This window comes from Triticum aestivum, chromosome 3B, assembly GCF_018294505.1.
Source record: "Triticum aestivum cultivar Chinese Spring chromosome 3B, IWGSC CS RefSeq v2.1, whole genome shotgun sequence".
Classification (NCBI taxonomy): Eukaryota; Viridiplantae; Streptophyta; class Magnoliopsida; order Poales; family Poaceae; genus Triticum; species Triticum aestivum.
The window spans coordinates 825,525,659-825,545,529 of NC_057801.1; positions in this window are offsets into that span (position 1 = coordinate 825,525,659).

The window sequence follows — 19,871 nt, forward strand, 5'->3', positions numbered from 1 at the left end:
AAAGCCGTTAAGCTATCGGGTCGGGTTTTGGATCCGATGACCCGTTATCAGCCCCGACCAATAGGGATTTTCCACGTGTAAAATCATCATTGGCTGGAGGAAACACGTGTCAGCTCACCGTTGGGACAGATGTCATCCACTCATTGGACAGAAGGCGCCTATGATACGTCGACACGTGGGACGGCCCAACAGATGCCCATTCCTGTGAAAAGGCCGGCCCGTTTGACTTGGTCAAAAGGTGGCGGGCCGGCCCATGTAAAGCCTGTTAACGGCATGTTCGCATATAGCCCATTTACAGCCCGCTAACCCAAGGCTCGTTACGCCCTATCCGAATTAGGCCCAGTAGCGTCATCTGGGCCACCCAATATGATTCTAGTCCGTTTTCACTTCTGGCCCATGTATGGCCCATGATGTCTTTCAGCCCATATGAGGCCCTATGTAACTCTTGGCCTATTAACGGCCCGTGGTGAAACTGGCCCGTAATGAACAGTGTATCACTTTACACCCATTAACGGCCCGTGGTGAAACTGGCCCGTAATGAAAAGTGTATCACTTTATACCCATTAAGGGCCCGTTATTCCGTTGGGCCGTTTCCATCCCATGTTACCTTTCGGCCTTCTCAGAGCCCATTTGTTCTTGGGCTCATTTCCAGCATTCATTTACTTATGACCCGTTACTGTCATTTTCTGCTTATGGGCCAAATTCAGCCCGTGGTTACAGTCGGCCCGTTTGTGGTCCGTTAACACGTTGGTCCGTTTTCATAGCGTCATGAAATACGGCCTATTAACGATGGCCCGTTATGGTCGGCCCATGAACGGAGGATTCCAACTCTAGGCCGTTTACGGCCATAATGCGGCCTGTTATTGGCCCATGTTTGGCCAATCGATCATACTGCCCATATAAGGCCCATTGATGATACGGCCCGTAGAAGGCCCATTGTTTCTACGACCCGTAGAAGGCCCACTGTTTCTACGGCCCATAGAAGGCCCACTGTTTCTACGGCCCATAGAAGGCCCACTGTTTCTACGGCCCGTAGAAGGCCCCCAGTGTCACTACAGTAAATATTAGCCCATGGTTATTGTGGCCTAGTTTTAAAAAATAGGTTATTGCAGCCACTAGCAAACCGCGGAAAAAGAACTGCAATGACTACAAACAAACAAATAAACAAGACAACAAGGAAATAAATAAGCAAGCACTTACGCTAGGCTACCACGGCTATCACACATATTGCATCCACTGGGCATCAATGTTCGCCACCAGTGCAAATAAACTCGCCGACAAAAGAAAATACAAAACTGAGAGCACTTCAGAAGGCACTAGGCCTGGCCAGGTCGGGCTCCCCAAACAGCTGAAGAAGCAGGGTAGACCTCAGTTGTGTCAACGATAGATGCATCAACACTAGATTTAAGGCATGATGGTGCGCACGGTGGTCCTTTGACATCTTCATTGCATCTTTGACTTCAAGTCCGAGCTGAGCTGAAGCAAGCCTTTCCGCTTTAAGTTGAGACTGAAGAAGTCGAATTGATTGAGTAAGCGACTGCACAGAGGTTATCTCACACCTGCTGGTGAGTAGCTTCAACTCACTGTCTTCATCAAGACAGGACATTGGGGTCATCTCACTGTCCTCAAGATGGTTTGGCTCACTATCTTCCCTAAAGTTCTGCCTGGCGTAAGAGATATGACTCTGAAAGGGAAACAAGGAGACACGTAACAGGTTTCACAATTATATAAGCAAATAAATGGATCTGTTTTGCATAAGGAACATGTTTTTACAACTACAATTTGAAACTGGTAGTTGTTGCAAACATCCAATCAGAAGTAAACAGCAAAGCAAACAGTAGTGGAGGCAATGATGCCTATCCAAATCTATACTAGAACAAAGTTTGAAGGCATGAGAAGGATGATCTTACATTAAATGTTAACACGGGCTAGACAAAGCCCTTCTCCATGTTGATGGAAGGATAATTCAATAAATTCCCCAAATAAAATTCTTTATAAGCGTTGCCATTATTCTACATTTTGCAAAGAGTAAATATAGATGAAATAATATTGGAAGAAATAGAGGATAATGAAGCTTAGGTGCAGACTGATGATACATAATCAAATAGCAATTAATTAAGTACAGCGTTACAAGGCAAAAGGGAGAGAGGTACAGACAAGAGCAATGCAGAGCCGATTATTGTTTTGAGATCGTATGATCCTTTGAGCAAGGAGATTCATCTAAAATTAGTTTTCATACAAGAGACAAGGTAAGGCACAAGCAGAAATTTAGGAGTTCAAATTTTGAATTGATATCATAGACAGTACCTGACGCTGGGCTCCCAGTAGTTCTAATAGCGGTTTGGCCACTGGATTAGGGGTAAAGTGTGGTACAGTTGGGCCTGTGTTTTCTGTGGCTGCTGATCTATCTGATTTAACAGGTACCACTACCTTTTCCAAATACCTAGTTTGTACTCCTTGAGGATCTGCACTCACCCTCCTCCTTTTGGACATCTATCACGAAATTACAACATTTGACTGGAAAAACATAGTGTGACGACACATGGAATAGGTACAGAAAATGGATAATTATGGCATATACTCATATATGATGCGTAAACTAAGCAGATGTTGTAACAAAGTAGAAAAAATGCAAGAGGTCAGATGCAAAATATGTGTGACCAATAAAACTTTGCAAAGTTAGAGCAAGCACCTTGATGGGTGAATAAGATAGGCCATCCTCCACCATGCCAAGTTTGTTAGCCAGTGGATCATTCCGCAATATTCCTCTCGTCACTACTAGGGAAAACCTTATACACAAACTTTAGCAGTAGCGAGGGTCAAAAAAGCACGCTGGTGCTAAGTAGCAGTAGCGCGCCTAAGAAAACCGAGCTGCAGATAAAATTCTAACAGTAGCGCGTCTGGCTCTAAAGACGTTACTACTAAAATTCCCATGGCTTAGCTGATAGGCTACACATAGTAGTAGCGACCTATAACAAACTGCGCTACCGCTAGCTTATTTGTGGCAGCGCATTCTAATCTAAACTCGCTACTGCTAAAGGATATAAAATTAAATGGAAAGAAAATAGAAAGGTAATTGAAAATGAAAGAAATATAATAAGGTGAAAGGAAAAAAAATAAAATGTGAAGAAAACTAAATGAAAAAGGGAAAAAATAGAAAGGAGTAGCAGTAGCGTGTATCCCAAAACGCGCTGTAGCTAACGTAGCAACAGCGCTCTTCCTGGAACGCGCTACTGCTACTTCTGACTTAACCACGGGGTTCGTCCTTCCCCACACGGCCACTTCCCCCAAATCCAACTCCACTCTCGCTGCCGCCGTCGCTCGTCGGCCGCCGCGCGCTCTCCCCACACCCTCTACGCCAACCCGACCCCAGATTCAATGCCGCCCCCGCCCCCGACCTCAAAGCCGCCCCGGACGCCGCCCCCGACGCCGACCTCGACGCCGCCATCCGTCACGCACCCGAGCCCCGACCCTGACCTCGACGCCGCCCTGCCCCTCCCTCGTTGCAGGCACCCGAGGTGAGCACGCCTGCTCCTCCCTCTCCCCTACCTCTGCCTAGGGTTTCTTTATATTTTAGTTGCATCAAATTAGTTAGGGTTCATGTAAGAGTGGAAACAAATCAGATGCGGATGCGGCTCAAATGAGTTAGGGTTCATGTAAGGTTGAAAACGAATCAAATTTCTAAGATGAATCATAAAACGAGTAAAATTTGACCACTTATTTCAGTTTGTAGTTGGATAATTGGAATATCCGCTACCACTTTCCACCCCTATAGGTTCATCAAATTAGATGGTAAATAGGGCAGTAGTTCCTAGGTACTAATTAGGTACTACAATATTTTTATTTATAGTAAGTTTATTTTTGTAAGATAGTTGAATTAATAGAACTAGTTAGTAAGAACTTGTTGCTATTTTTTAGTTAAAGCAATTTTTCCCGCCTCGACGTAGACGATGCCTATCCCGCATCCTCGTCGTCGAGTCGGCGGAAGACGACACCTGCTTGATCAGATTGGCCATGTCCGGGACTGGGCTCCGCCGGGGTGGTACCGGGAGGCGTTACCTACCGGGGGGCGCAGGTTGGTGAGGAGCCAGCCTATCATTGACCCGAACCTTCTTTGGTGGCGGTCGCGTGGGCCAGTGACGGTCCAGAGGCTCGAGGACTCCGCGGTGGTGGTGCGTCACCGTGTCAGTGAGGAGGACGCGCACATCCGTCGCTACTTGTTTGCGTTGGAGCATAGGTCGTTCTCCAATACCTGGCAGGTTCTCCAGGGATCTCACTGGAGCTATGATCCCATGATGGTTCCTTCTCTGTGGTTGTCCACCGCCCGCGCCGATACCCGTCGTGTGCTAGGGTTTTAGTTGTATTAGTGATGTTATATGTATGACACTATTCGTGATGTATTAGTGATAATATTCGACGATGTACGGTTGCATGAGATGATTTACTTTTGCTTATTGAATGCATGCTAATTTGAGTCCTATAAGATATTTTGAAATGTATATCTTGTGTTGCTCAATATCCAAGTGGCCAGTCATGTTTGCAGGTTACACCTCCGAGTGGCCTATGTTTTGCCAGAGTGTTGATTCATTTCCGTTCCGGCAAATTTCAGGCGCTCGATACATCCTATTTTAGCAAAGGTCATGCCGGATTTTTCCGTGAATTTTGGCATGACTTGTGCCAGAATATGTAGGAAATTTCGAGTGCCCCGGATTTGTGTGTTGAGTATCCTGGTAGTTGTCTTCGATCAATTTTCAATTAATGTTTTAACTATGAACATAGGAAATGTCTGACGACGAAAAGGATTTCGGTATTTGCAAATACTGCGAAGACGAGCGCGGCCTGTGCGACGGAATCTTCCTAGATGTTGATAGGCGCTTCAGTATCAAGCTGGACGAGAACTTTGAAATGGATACAGTAAGTCACAACGACAAGTCTTTTTTCGTAATTAAGCATGACATCTGCTTCATTTGCTTCAACTTATATTTTTTTATTATTCTACTAGCGTATCCCCTGCCATGCAAGAGTTTTTGTATTGGATAAGATAGGTTTCAGTCATACTATGGAGGTAAAGAAAGTTCACTTGAAGACCGAGCATGGTTATATTTTCCAAGCAAAATTATACAATTCAGACGACTACACCTATTTTGGATGCAAAACATGGCGAGCACTATGCAAGAGTTATGCATTTGAGCCTGATATGGGTATCACCTTTGATATTCGTCCGGAAGATGATATTGAAGGTAATACCGACATCTGGGTCGATGTGCAGACACCTCGAGTTATACCATTATGTAAGTTTCTCAACCATATTTATGTCTTTGATATTGTTTATTCAAAAATAGTTGACAACTAATTTGTATTGTCAGCTTATTTTGGTGCAAGCAAACATGTCCAGCGCTTGGTAGACAGGACCGTATACTGTCCTGGGGCTGAACTCAACTGCGAGGAGCTCAGTCATTATGTTTCATGGCTTGAGGATCTTGATACTGTCAAGGCAAATTTTCTTCCTGCATTTAGAAATGTTAGTATTAAAAATGTGTGACCAATAGTGTTCGTAATGAACTACGGTCACATCTATTAAGGAAGGATGGTAAGATTTTTACTATTTGTCCTCAGTGCATCTCTTCCATACATTATTTTTGAAGCTAAACTTCATTGCTAAGTATGTTACCATACGATGTTCTTCAACAGGGACTCTGTCACGACCGGTTTTCCGAGTATAAATTTCCAGAAAAAGACCGTCGTGCTCATCAGCCCCAGGATTACTGTTAGCTGATGAGGCTCCAACTTGATACAGAAATTCCAAGCAAAATACAAAATATGCAGTACAAGACCATTCTGGCTTGTGAGTACAACAAATGGTTTCTAGTGGTTGATGGCGGAAGCGGGTTGTGAAGCATCAGTGTCTATGGGACTCCATTTCCCACAGGAACAGCTGACCAGGTTAACTCCTATCTCCGCGAGGCTGCTATCTCCGTTGCTTAGGTTCCGGGGCTGTCATCGCGTCGCTCCACTCCGTGCAAGAAATCTGGCCAAGACAATAGCCAGGGACAAGCCAGTGAGTACTTTGAATGTACTCGCAAACATTATGAACACAGGTATAATATAACAATGATGTGCTGAAAATATTTTATGCTCATGACGTCAGTCACAAAAGATAAATAAAACTCTGATGCGTGCAAGCAAGTTATTTATAAAAATGCAATAACATAGTAGTATTAAAATTTATGAAATAAATAACAAGCAATGCCATAGTCGGGCGTCTTAGCGACACCACATAAAGGGCTTTAAAAGAAATGCCACAGTCGGGCGTCTGAGCGACACCACATAAAGGGCTTTAAAAGAAATGCCACAGTCGGGCGTCTGAGTGACACCACATAAAGGGCTTTAAAAGAAATGCCACAGTCGGGCGTCTGAGCGACACCACATAAAGGGCTTTAAAAGAAATGCCACAGTCGGGCGTCTGAGCGACACCACATAAAGGGCTTTTAAAAAAAATGCCACAGTCGGGCGTCTGAGCGACACCACATAAAGGGCTTTAAAAGAAATGCCACAGTCGGGCGTCTGAGCGACACCACATAAAGGGCTTTAAAAGAAATGCCACAGTCGGGCATCTGAGCGACACCACATAAAGGGCTTTAAGAGAAATGCCACAGTCGGGCGTCTGAGCGACACCACATAAAGGGCTTTAAAATAAACAATCATAGTGAATATCCCGGAGGTAGAACCATCCCAGAGATACTCAATAATAACAATAATGTCACGGTTAGTCAACAATAATAATAATCATAATTATCACAATTCACAAGTAGTAGTTCCAGTTCTGGTTAACAGTTTCACCTCCGAAGACCGACACTAAGACCGACACTTGACCCATCCCAGACTGTAATCCTTAACCATGGACATGGCAATTCGAATAGGTTTAATCTCTGCAGAGGGTGTACTCTTTACCCACGAGTAACGGATTCCTTTAGTCCATCAAGACTAATTCCGTCTACGGCCTTTTAGTTGAAAGCACACCTAACTTGCACACACCAGCTTAACTCACACGTGTCTGGAATCACCCACGACACCTGTCAAGCAAACTCTAAGTGGGGAGGCTACAACCTCGCGTAGCATGGGATCAAATTTATATCGCGCGCTCTAAGGGGTGGCCTCCCCTCTCAGTCCCAACCGGAAACACCCATGCCCCCAGACCAGGTGCCCTTCCTACCAGCTACAACCGGTATCTTCCACCCTGGCCTCTCTGTACGGTGTGTGCTAGAAAGAGGTTGACAACTTACTGAACCGTACTCTACTTGCTGTAGAGACGAGTGGTAGTACGAAACAAGTATGGGGGTTACTGGAACAAGACTCGATCTACGGTCGACTCAGGAGGTCTATAGTTTCCTGCATGACATGTATAACAAATATATTTCAACCAATACAATCAACACTCATTATATCTTACCATGCCATACCGGACATAACCGTCCCAACGGAGACCGGCGACAAACTCATACCTACCCAAGGCAGAGGTTTTCCCGGGTTCCTACCGGTATGCATGCAAGGCACATGAGGATGGTTATCATCACAAGTGTGTTCATTTCCAACAGCATGGAAATCAATAACATGCACCCATGCATATGATCATATCACATGAAATAACAAGTTTCTCCAAAGCGAGGTGATGTTATAAACGTGTCACCGAACACACAAAAATATTATGCCGGGGTTCAGAATGCTTGCCTTCAGGTCACGGGAAGGCAGGGTGCATTTCAAACTCTTGAAATATTTCTCCTCTCTTCAAAAATCCTATTTTAGCAATATAAATGAATTAACACACAAAATAAAAACAGCACAAAAAGTTGTTCTGAATTTTTTTCAAATAAATCTTAAAATAAACTAGACAATATTTGGGAAGCAACAGAAAAAGAATCAAGTCATTTGGAGTTATATTTAAAAAGTTAAGCCCAGTCAAAGTTTAGTCAAAGTTCTGTTTAAAAAAAAGATAGAAAAAGGAAAACGGTTCGCCTGGACTACGTCTTTTGAGATTTGTCGCGTACTTACTGGGAATACGCTTCCACCAGAGAAAAATGTATCGGTCGGGTTGCGCCACTAGTGGCTTGGGTTGGCTCACCGACAGGTGGTCCCCACCTGTCGGGTTCATCTTCTCCCCCCCCCCCCCGTGCGCGCCTCGACAGAGACAGGGGCCGTTTCCAACGGCGATTCCCGGCGACACAAGCCACCGTCCGACGCGCTCGTGATATGGGGGTGATCGGGAGGAGGTACCGCATCAATCTGCGGTGGTTAGGGACGTGGTGAAGTTTGGGGTTGAGAGCTCCTTCCTCCATGGCGGAGCGGAAGCTTCGGGAGGGATTGGGGCTTGTCATACCGTGGCTCCCGGGTTAAAATGGGAGTAGGAAAGGGTTCGCGGGGTCGACATGGAGCTAATGGAGGAGAGTATGGAGGGGAAGCAGCCTTGGTTGCTCGGAATCGAGCGGAGGGCGGCGGCGGCCCAAACTGCCAGAGCCGGAGAGATCGATGGCCTCTGGAGGAATGGGAGCTAGAGGGGCCTTTCTATGGCATCGAGGAGGGTTCATGTCCAGCATGAAGAGCTCGGAGTGGGTTTATATAGGCACGGAGAGGCGGTTCGACAACGACCGTGGATAAGGGCGGTGGCTCACTGCCACTGTGGTTTGCAGGACAACGTGGCGATGCTAGCGGGGCACGGCGTGGCTGGAGGAGCTGGGGGATGAGAACGGCCTGTTCACGAGGGCAGCTGGCGAGCGGAGGAGGCTTGGGCGGCGCCGACCAGAGCAGGGTTGTCGGGCGGCCGTGGCGGCTAGTCCTTGGCTTGCTGGAGATGTGGCGAGGGTCTGCTTGGCGCGTTGCGGTGAGGGGGAGCATGTGGCGCGCAAGGGGACACGGCGAGCTGGCTGCGGTCGGTCACGGGCTGGAGAGAGTGCGGGGCGTGACGCGGCGGCTAGGGCGCACGGCTCGTGCAATACGCACGCTCTGGGCGCGTCCACAGCATGCCCGGGACGTGCTCGATGAAATGCCAGGGTGGCCTAGAGGTCGCGGTTGAGGCTGGCAAGGACTAGGGCTAGTCTAGGTTTAGTAAGGGTAACAAGGGACATGGTGGTTTGGTCAGGAGACCAAGTTCACAATGTAGACTTGAAATCATGCCAAATCTGGCTATGCACTCAAGGTGTTTGACAAAATGCCACAGGCACCTAGGCTTTTCTTGGAGGGGCCAAATCTTCCAGATCAGTGTCTCTTTGGAGGCACAAGAGGGTGGTGAGGTTAGTTGGTGGAAATAACAAACTTGCTAGTGCAAGTTTTGCAGAACTACAAATCTGGACAGGATGTGAAGGGCATTATTTCATGAACCAAAAATATGCCAATGGTTGCATGATCCTGGACTTAGGAGTTTAACATGGAGGACTACAAGTAGGAGAAAGAATCAAGGGCTAAAGAGCAAGCAAAAATAAGGTTGCTATACAAACCATCATGTTGGACCAGAATGAAGATGAGGTTGATTCACTCAAAATTTCAAAGAACAACCCTGGATTTTTGCATATAATGGAATGATATGCTCCTACTGACATCCGATAATTTTGGTGGAGGCTAGAAAGAAATATTTAAAAGGGTTGTAGTGCAAAACTGCCCACTGGACCAGAGAAGGAAAACATGTGTAGCACTCAAAATATGCAATGAATGAAATATATTAATGCAGAAAAGTGATTTAGAGACATCACATGACATCTCCAAATTTTGGTTAGATTTTTAGATAAATCTATCAACTGGTTGTAGTACAAAAAGAGCTCCAAAACTCAAAACAAGTCATTTAATGAATAAAGCTCAGGGTGAAATAATTTTATAAATAAATCTACTGATTGAGAGATGTTTTTAAAAGAGAGGGAAAATAAGTCCAATATGTTTTGGAAGGATCCACTTGGGAAAAACTCCTTAATATTAAAAGAAAAGTTTTGAAATCAACAGAAATATTTTTGCAGGCAAAAATTTTAAACTCTTGGCAAAATTTTAATAACTAAAACCTGGTTAAATTTTTGGGGTGTTACAGACTCCCGATGAATGTTGTGCCTTATGGGATCGAGACTAAAGGTACCATGAGTATTATCAGCTTATGGCCAAGATATCCTACAGATTACTTTAGTGCATTCAAGATTAGCGACAGATGCTTAATAGTGCAAGACTGGACCAAATATGTGATGGGGGAGTGCAGAGAAGTACTAGGGGGCAGCAAACAGATGCGCTACCCACGATTAGGAGACAGGTTCATCTGCATGCTCCAACTTGATCAAGGAGGAGAGCTATACATGTTTTATGTTATTTTACCTAAGAGAGAGCAGCAGGAGTGATTAGCTAGCTAGAAATGAGTTTGAGGATGATGATGTGCTACACTATTACTATGATGATAAAATAGCTAGTGTTGGTGGTAATGACTATGATGATTATTATTAGCTAGTGTTAGTGGTGATTAAATAAATAATGTTGGTGGTAATGACTATGATGATGATTAAATAGCTTGTGCTGGCGGATTAGATTCAAGTGGAGGCAACATGTGGTGCACATCGAAAGTACTACTAGTCCAAACTAGATCAAGTTTGGATTAGTAGTATACTTTTGACATGCACCACATATTGCCTCCACTTGAACCTAATCTACCTTCATTTGACACACTGTTATGGACATAATGATGTAAACCTCATAACTGGTATTGTACCAATATTTGTACGATGGCGCATAAATACACTAAAAATAAAAAAAAATAAAAAAAATAAAAAAAATACTAGTAGTGATGGAGAGAAAACACGCTGCAAGTAGTTACATTAGCAGTAGCGTGGGAGTGAACAAATGCTGCAGCTATTTCTCCTAGCAGTAGCGCGTGCGGGCACGCGCTCCTGCTAAGCAATAGATGTAGCGCCTTATTAGTAGCGCGCCTACCCGCGCTACTAGTGAGCACAAAACTAGCGCTACTGCTAGGGTTTTCCCTAGGAGTGCGTGCGCCCATTCTCATATTCATTTTGATAATGTTCAATATCTGACATGCATGAAAACATAAAAACAAGTGAGATTTTCTTTGTAATGCAGAAGTGATTCTAATCCAATACTGCCTCCCTGTAAACCCCTTTGTGCTATCTCTGCAAATCTTTTAAAAGATGCCATGCATGCTGTAATTTGTTGTGTGCATTAATATAATGTGGCCTACTACTCAAAATATGAGAGCTCCAGAAGTGATGACACTTCGTAGATGATAGCTTCAACATATAGTAAACAAGAACAAGTCGACCTGACCTGATAGATTCAAAATATACTAAGGGAGAACAACTCGACCTGACCAGTCGACCGCAAGAGAAGAGTATCATCTTAAAGAAGAGTGGAAGAGCAAGCAGATTGAAGATATTACAAGTGTTTCAATACAATGTCGTTGGCCACCCATGATGAACCAGAGCGCACAGAGAAATACTATTCTTTCCGGTCTCTCCATATGTGGCTCACATGCATTTCGAAACTAAAGTAGGACCATTTAGCTAACCAATTAAACATCTCTCAGTTTTACTAATATCAGCAATAATATCAGATATGAATTTGTACAACTAAGCTTGTTTAGCTCGATGGGTGGAGTAGTGCTATTACAACACGAACCACGTAGGCTGATTGTGGTCATCATAAAATGGGGGAAAACATAAGCATGATGAGTACAGTGTTGACCGTGGCAGTGGGATGGCAGATCTGAAGCTGCAAACCGCGCAAAGGGTAGTTTGCAACCGATGTTTGCTTTGAAATAACAACTATGATTTGGTATGGAAAAGAAAGTATGGTCAACAAGTGACAAAGAAATGCAATTATGCTGTCTCTGTATATGTCACGACATGCATTTGGAAACTCAAGTGGGACTTTTAGCTAACCAATTAAATGTGTCGGTTAACTAATATCATTATCATATCACAATCATATTTGAACAACTAATCTTTCGAATTCCGAGTGTTGTGTTGTTTAGCTTGAAGGGTGGAGTAATGCTAGTACGACGGAAAGCACCTACGGAGATCATAGTAGAGTATATAAAAGGGGAAAACCCTAAGCATCAAGTGAAAAATCAGGAAAGTGGAACTACCTGGACCAGTGGGTGGCGCGCATGCTTTTCGAAACGAATATAGAAAAATTAGGTGACCAATTAAACGTTCTCCGTTTTAGTGATATGAGCATCCTATCAGATTCGTATTTCAACACGTAAGCTTTGGACTGAGGTCTTGAGGAGCAGTGCTAGCATGACACGAAGCACCTACGATGATGGTAGTGAATATAAAGGGGGGAAACCATAAGCTTTACGAGTATAGTGCCCGTGCCATGACGGATCTGAAGGTGCAAACCGGACAAAGCTATTTCGCAACCAATGTTTGCTTTCAACTAGCCACTACGATTTGGTACAGACAAGAAAAGTACAGTAAACAAATTACGATCTATTTTCTGGGTGAGATCAATAACTTAAACACATATGGAAGAGTACCACCGCTCTTGCGACACCGTGTAGGCCTATGCTGATACGTCGAGGGTGCTGTGGGTGCGATGGCTGTCGGCGGCAGGGAAGAAGACTTTAGACGGCAGATGGCCGACTCGGGGGATATATCCTATTACCGTGGACGAGGCGATCGTAGGAGCGGCAACGGCAAGGTGGACGACGGTGCCGATGAAGCGAGAGGAGGCAATGAAAGGATCCTAGTCCAACGTCGTGGATGAGAGATGTCCATCTCATGCAGTGGACGACGGGGTAGGGGTAGCGGCTCCGGCAAGGTGGAGGATGGGGTGGCGGACGGAGGAGGCTGGCCGCAGTGCGGAGGTTGTCATGCCGCCGATGGTGTATGAATGGGGTAATGGAGGGGAGGGGGGATCTCAAACTTTGGGACGCGCTTTTCTGAAATGAGGGAAAGTTACGAACTTATCCCCCGTTTAAAATTTCGGACATCGCGTCGGTTGGGGATAGGACGGTGATCTCGCATCTCCCAAATATTTGTCGGTAACTATTTCGGGCGAGGAGAGGGTGTTTTCCCACCCACGATTGGCGCCCACGGTGTATGAACGGGGCTGACAGGTAGGGCGGTTGTGTCACGTCTGATGGAAGTTACACATCTGTCCCTATTTAAAATATTAGCCTACATCGATTTCGGACGAGGAGAGTTTGTTTTGCCACCCACCGTGTATGAATGGGGAAATGGAGAAAGAGACACATGTCTTCGGATGAGCTTGAATAAAATGTGTTTTGCCGCCCACGTTTGGCGCTCACCGTGTCTGAATGGGCTCAGAGGCCGTCGTGTCACGTCTGATTGAAGTTACTAGTCTACCCCTATCGACAGCAGTGTAAATTCGGTCGATAAGGATGTCAAGTGTCAGGGGTAGACAGTAATTTCCATCTCGCAAACACTTGCTTCAGGCAGCCCACAAATTATAGTGGGTGTTTAGCCGCTTCGTTCAAAACATGGGAGAATTAGCATTCACGTTTGCCCTGGGACCTGGCAAACTAAATTCAAATCCAATTTGTATTCCATTACGAATATCCACAGATAATTATACATTTTGTTATTTATTTCTTCAAAACCACAACAAAGATTTAATCCACCTTTATATATGATTATCATTTAGAAATGCCGTGATCTTCGAATTCAGTAGGTTGGATACACTCTGATTCAAACAGTTATTTCATCCAATACAATATGCTCACACAAAAAACAGTTCACCTTATGTCAATCATACAAGTATTGAGGATTACCTCGCCTAAAAAATTCGGATCATTACAACACATGGACAACCTGGAATTCCGGACAACATAGGGGGTCTTGCAACATAGTCCACTCAGAGACATGACACAACATGCAAGTACAATAATCTAATGACAATTTCAACAGGTATGTAAAGAAGAACCGGGATTACCTTGGGCTTCAGATAGCAGAAACAGCAGACCTCCTCCGTCTTCAAATGCAACATTCTTACTTCCTCCAATTCTTTGGTTGCTTGCATAATGCGTTCCACTAATTCCGTAATTTCCAGCCTCAAGATAAAGATTACCTCATTCATGGCATCCACACCATCTCTTTCTGCCTCTAGTAGAGCCTCAAGCACTATAATATCTGTGCTCAGACTGCTCTCCGGCGGTGTTGCCTCTGAATTGCTACCGTCTGGTAACATGGATGGCGCACTGCTTCCACAAATAGATTCTGGGGTTGTACATTGTGTCCTAGTGTGAACGGCATCTTGAAAGGTTTCCGCTGGACATAAGTAAGAGATAGTTATCATATGATCCAGGCAGTAAGCTTACATGGTAAACGACGGACAAATTATTGCCGAGCATGGCAAGCTATATTTAAATGGTTCGAAGCAGCATCAGCCGAAAAGAAATTAAAATGGTAAGATGAAAGTTGAAAGGGAGTGTACAACCGCTATATTTAAGTTGCCAAGGCATCTAAGCAGTTGAAATAATCCGAGAAAGCACTTAACAGTGTGGCCTCATATAAACTACAAAGACAGTCTTGTGATGAAGTTGAGAGGAAAAGTTAAGGACTCAAATGAAATAGGCATGCATTTCTTTACGATAGTACAGCAAGCACTGCTGACATATTGGCCAACTCAGGTATAACATAACAACAAACAAGCATTCGAATCGAGCAATACAGCAAAGCAGACAACTGAACTATTTGTAATTCGGTAGGATTACACACTGAGGGCACAAGCCAAGAAAGCATCCCACTTGCATTACATTTAACATGTACTAAAACACACTGGCTTACCATATGTTGCTGTGAAGCCTAGCTGCTGTTGCAATGTTCTTTGAAGATATCGTCAGCATCCCGTGGTTGCAAATCTAGTTGTTGCAGTTTATTCTGCACCATCTATTTAGGTAAAATTAATTTTAGTCGCATGCACTGGTCCGAATTGATCATCAATGGTTCGTCTGAACTAATGAAAGAAGGGTGTGTGCACACATGACAATATATCTGCTTCCATCTATTTTTATGCTTGTTCGAGGTGCCAGCCCCAAAATAACAAATATTTCGCTTAACGGGGTTGGCAGCTCCATATTTAATAGAAGCATCAAATTAGTCATGCAACTTGGGAAGATCAAGATCACACAAACAAGTAATGAACAGAGGCTCGGAGCAGTGATGTAATAGCTAGCATCAGAAAATGTAGGGTAAAACGAACAAAAAGCAGCGGAACCACATGCTAGTTTGCTGATGTGTAATTAAGCATAGAGAACATTAAGCAGTCTGATGGAACCAACAGGTGGCATCAGAACAAAACTAAAGCATATTAACTATATGTGCACTAGTATGTAATTTAACACATGTAACATGTTCACTGCCAGAAGTATGGCCCTACAGGTACAAGCAGAATAACGCATCTCATGAAAAACTGAATGATGCCCTGAAGAAATTCAAAGGTGCAGTGCTTATGCTAGGAAAGTGAACATAGGCGCCGGCCGTTGGATAATAGTACCTGATTCTCGTCGGCGTATGGGTATCGTTGTCATACTTGATAGCTAAGGATCTTCGATGGTGCTCGTGTTGCGGTTGAGTTTGGGCCGGCTGTCGCCTTCGCTGAAGCGGCTCCGGAGCTACGGTTGCGGCGCCTGTCGACATACAGGAAAGCTCATCTGTGGTAAGTGAACAGTTGCACGATAAACAGAAAAAACCGAAGGAGTACAAGTCGAAACAACCTGATGAGGCTGCGGCGTCGGTAAAGCAGGGCCAATGGAGTTGAATATGGCGTCCGTGGAGCGGGTCCGGTGCAGTGGACGAAGGCTTCTGCGGGCGCGTTGTATAGTGCTTTCGGTGAGGTGGATCTGTTGCATCGGACGAGGGCTTGTATGAAGTGCCAGCAAAGGGGCGAACGAGGGAGTCAGTGAAGGGCCTACGCTGTGGTGGAGGGCGCCGGTTAAGCAGATCCGGTGCGGTGGACCATGATGGCAGTCAAGGAGATCTGAAGCGGTGGACACGCCAGTCACTAAAGCGGCTCCGATGAAGTGGTGAGTTGGCAGTTGGGGGTTCAAAGGTGCGGAAGGTAGATCCGGCGGGTTGTGAGGTCCACCGCTGCGGCGGAGGACTAGATTCGGCGGCTTACCGTGGGTGGGGGGGTCGGGGAGGGGAAGGTGAGGGGCTCTGGGGAAGAATGTTGGGCGCAAAGAGGGGAAAACAATGGAGTTACGAAAGCAGCCCTTTTCCGTTCATGTGGCAGGGATAAAAGAGGAATATCGTAGGGCTAAACTTTTGGGCGCGTGATATTTCGATGTGACCGGGAAGTTTGAAAGCTTTTGGCGCCTAAAATTATAAGTATTCTGCTCTCATACGGCCGACTATGATATCATGGCCGACAATTTGTTTGTTTTTGTAACACCCCAAAAATTTAACCATGTTTTAATTATTAAAAAATTTGCCAGGAGTTTAAAAATTTTGCTCTCTGGATTTTCTGTTGATTTCAGAACCACTTTTCTATAATAGTGAGGAGTTTTTTTCCCCAAGTGGAAAACCTTCCAAAAAAATGTTATTAGACTTCTATACTCTCTGAACAAAACAATTCCTAATCAGTGGTTTAATTTGCATAATTGTTTTCCTAAGCTTTATTCCTTTAAAATGATTTTTTCATAAGTGTTGGAGCCTCCTTTGCACTACAACCATTTGTTGAATGCCTCCAAAATTTTCACCAAAATTTGGGGATGACATATGATGTCCCTAAATCACTTTTGTGCAAAAACATCTTCTGTTCATTGGAGATTTTGAGCTCTACACTTAATTTTTAAATCTGGTCTAGTGGGCAATTTTGCACTACAACCTATTTAAATATTTCTTTAAAACTTCCACCAAAATTAGGGGAGGTCAGTAGAAGTATAGTATCCATATTTATGCAAAAACCCAGTTATGTCCTTTAAAATTTTTGAGTGAATCAACCTCTTTTTCATTCTGGTCCAACTTGAGGATTTATACTGCGACCATGTTTCTACTTGCTCTTTTACCCATGGTCCTTTTTCCTACTTGTAGTTCTTCATACAAAACCCTTAAGTCCAGGAGCATGAACCCATTGGAATAGTTTTGGTCCATGAAATGACTGCCTTTAGTTTCTACCAAAAACTGATTTTTTTCAAATATTTGCACTAACAAGTTTCTTCCCTTGGCAAACTAACCTGGCCACCATCACCTACACCTAAAGAGACCCCAATCTGGAGATTATGACCACTCCAAGAAATGCCTAGGTGCCCTTGGCATTTTGCCAAACACCTTGTGTGCATGGCCAGTTTTGACATGGTTTTTAGTTAGCATTGCAAGCTTGGTCTCCTGGCCTAACCCTCATGTCCATTCGCTTTCTTGCAAATCCTAGCCTGGTCCTGTTAGTTGCCAGCCTCACCGGGGCGCTCTAGACCACCTTGGCATTCTATCGAACATGTTGTGTGCATGCTCTGGGCGCGCCCAGAGCGCACGTTTTGCACGCGCGTGCACCGAGCCGCCGCGTCGCGCCCCTGACTTTTGCTCGCCCTGGAGAGCTGCGCCCCACCCTTGACCACTCGCTAGAACGCGCCAAGCTGCCTCTGGTGCCCTACAGCGCCGCCGTCTGAGCCCCTTGGCGGCACGCCGGCGTCCGCAGTGAGCTCCTGCCACGGTCGGCGCCGCCCGAGCCACAACCGCGCGCCAGCTACCCCGGGAGCAGTCCGAGCATATCCCCTCGCTTGTCTGCAAGCGCTCGTCGGTGCCACGATGCCCTGCCGCAGCAGAAACGGTCGGCCGGCGAACTTATCCTCGGCGATGGCGGAACCGACCTAGCTACTCTATAAATGGTGACCCCGAGCTCCTCCTAGACCTCAGGCAGCCTCAAGCCACTCCCCTAGCGCTTCCCTAGCTCGCAATCGACCAGGAGAGGCCATGTTCCTCGTCTCCGGCCAGCTCGGCCACCGCCACCCTCTGGTCCATTTTGTCGCAACCAGGCCCTCCCCCATCCAGCCAACACCACCACCCGACTCCCCTTCGTCTTGTGGAGCCGCCCACCTCCTCAAACACGACTGGGAGCCACCGTAGTTCAAACGCCCAAAACTCCCGAAGCCACCGGCCGCCGCGAAGCTCGCCGCCGGCGGCTCCCTCCGTCCCCGCCCGACTAACGACCACCGAGAGGACCGCACTGGACCCGCGGATCCATCTCCACCCTCGGTGTCTTGAACGGTGCCGCCGTTCGCCGGCAAGCGTCACCGGAGTCCCGCCTCCGCTCGGGCAGAGAAAGAGGAGGGAGAGAAGACCAGTCAAACCTGACCAGTGGGCCCGCTGGACCCACTGTCAGTGACATGCGCGCCGTCCACGCTGGATAAGTGGAGGCGTAAAACTAATGTACGCCTTCAACGTGGTCAGTAATCGAAACGTTTTTCTTTTCCTGTTTTATTTTTAAAAACAGATTTTGACCAAAACTTTGACTGCATATAACTTTTTAAATATAACTCCAAATGAATTGATTCTTTTTCCTACCTCTCTCAAATATTGTCTAGTTTATTTCAAGATTTATTTCAAAAAAATCGAGACAACTTTTTAGTACTGTTTTTGAAACTATACATTGATTCAAAAATATTTTTAATAGGATTTTGGAGAGAGGAGAAAAACTTTCAAAGTTTTGGAATGCACCCTGCCTCCCCACTACTTGAAGGCAAGCATTCTGAACCTTGGCATAATATTGTCGTGTGTTGTTTGATACGGTTGCACCACCCCCCGTCTCGGAGTTTTCATTTTTTTTTTGATGATAGGTTCAAACTCACGAGTGAATATTGATGATTCATGTTGTTGGAGTTTGATATGTTGAGATGATAGTCACCATCACATGCCTCTCGTGCATACCGGAAGGAACCCGGGAAAGCCTCGGTCTTGGGTAGACACGAGCTTGTCTCCGGTCGTTGAGAAGATTGTGTCTGGTACGGCATAGTGAGACATGATGAGTGGTGGTTATGTCTGTTGGTTGAAAACATATTTGTTATGCTAATTATGCAGGTAACACATAAACCTCCTGAGTCGACCGTAGATCGAGTCTTGTTCTAGTAACCCCCACACTTGTTTCATGCTACCACTTGTCCCTACCACAGGTAGGGTACGGTTCAGTAATTTGTCAACCCCTTTCTAGCACACACCGTACAGAGGGGCCGGGATGAGGGTACCATGGCCATGGATTAAAGCCAGTAATTCGGTCAGGGGGCATGGGTGTTTCGGTTGTAGCCGAGGGGGTAGCTTCCCCAGTTTGCGCGCGGTATAAATGTTGTGATCCCATGCTAATCGAGGTTGTAGCCTCCCCACTTAGAGTTTTGCTTAACGAGTGTCGTGGGTGATTCCAGACACCGATGAGTCAAGCTTGTGTGTGCGGTTGGGTGTGTTTTCAACTAAAAGACCTTAAGCGAAATTAGTCCGAATGGACTAACGGAATCCGTTACTCGTGGGTGAAGAGTACACCCTCTGCAGAGATTATACCTATTCGAGTAGCCCTGTCCATGGTTAAGGACTACAGTCTGGGTTGGGTCAAGTGTCGGTCTTAGTGTCGGTCTTCGGAGGAAAAACAACTAAGTCAGAACGTTGATTTTGACCACTGACATATGATAATTGTGATTATTATTGTTATGGACTAACGATGTTCATTATTTGATTTATTGAGTATCTCTGGGACGGTTCTACCTCCAGGATATTCACTGTGATTATTTTGAGCCCTTTATGTTGTGTCGCATAGACGCCCGACTGTGGCATGTTTATTATTTATTTAACCTATAAGCCCTTTATGTGGTGTCGCATAGACGCCCGACTGTGGCATGTTTATTATTTATTTAACCTATAAGCCCTTTATGTGGTGTCGCATAGACGCCC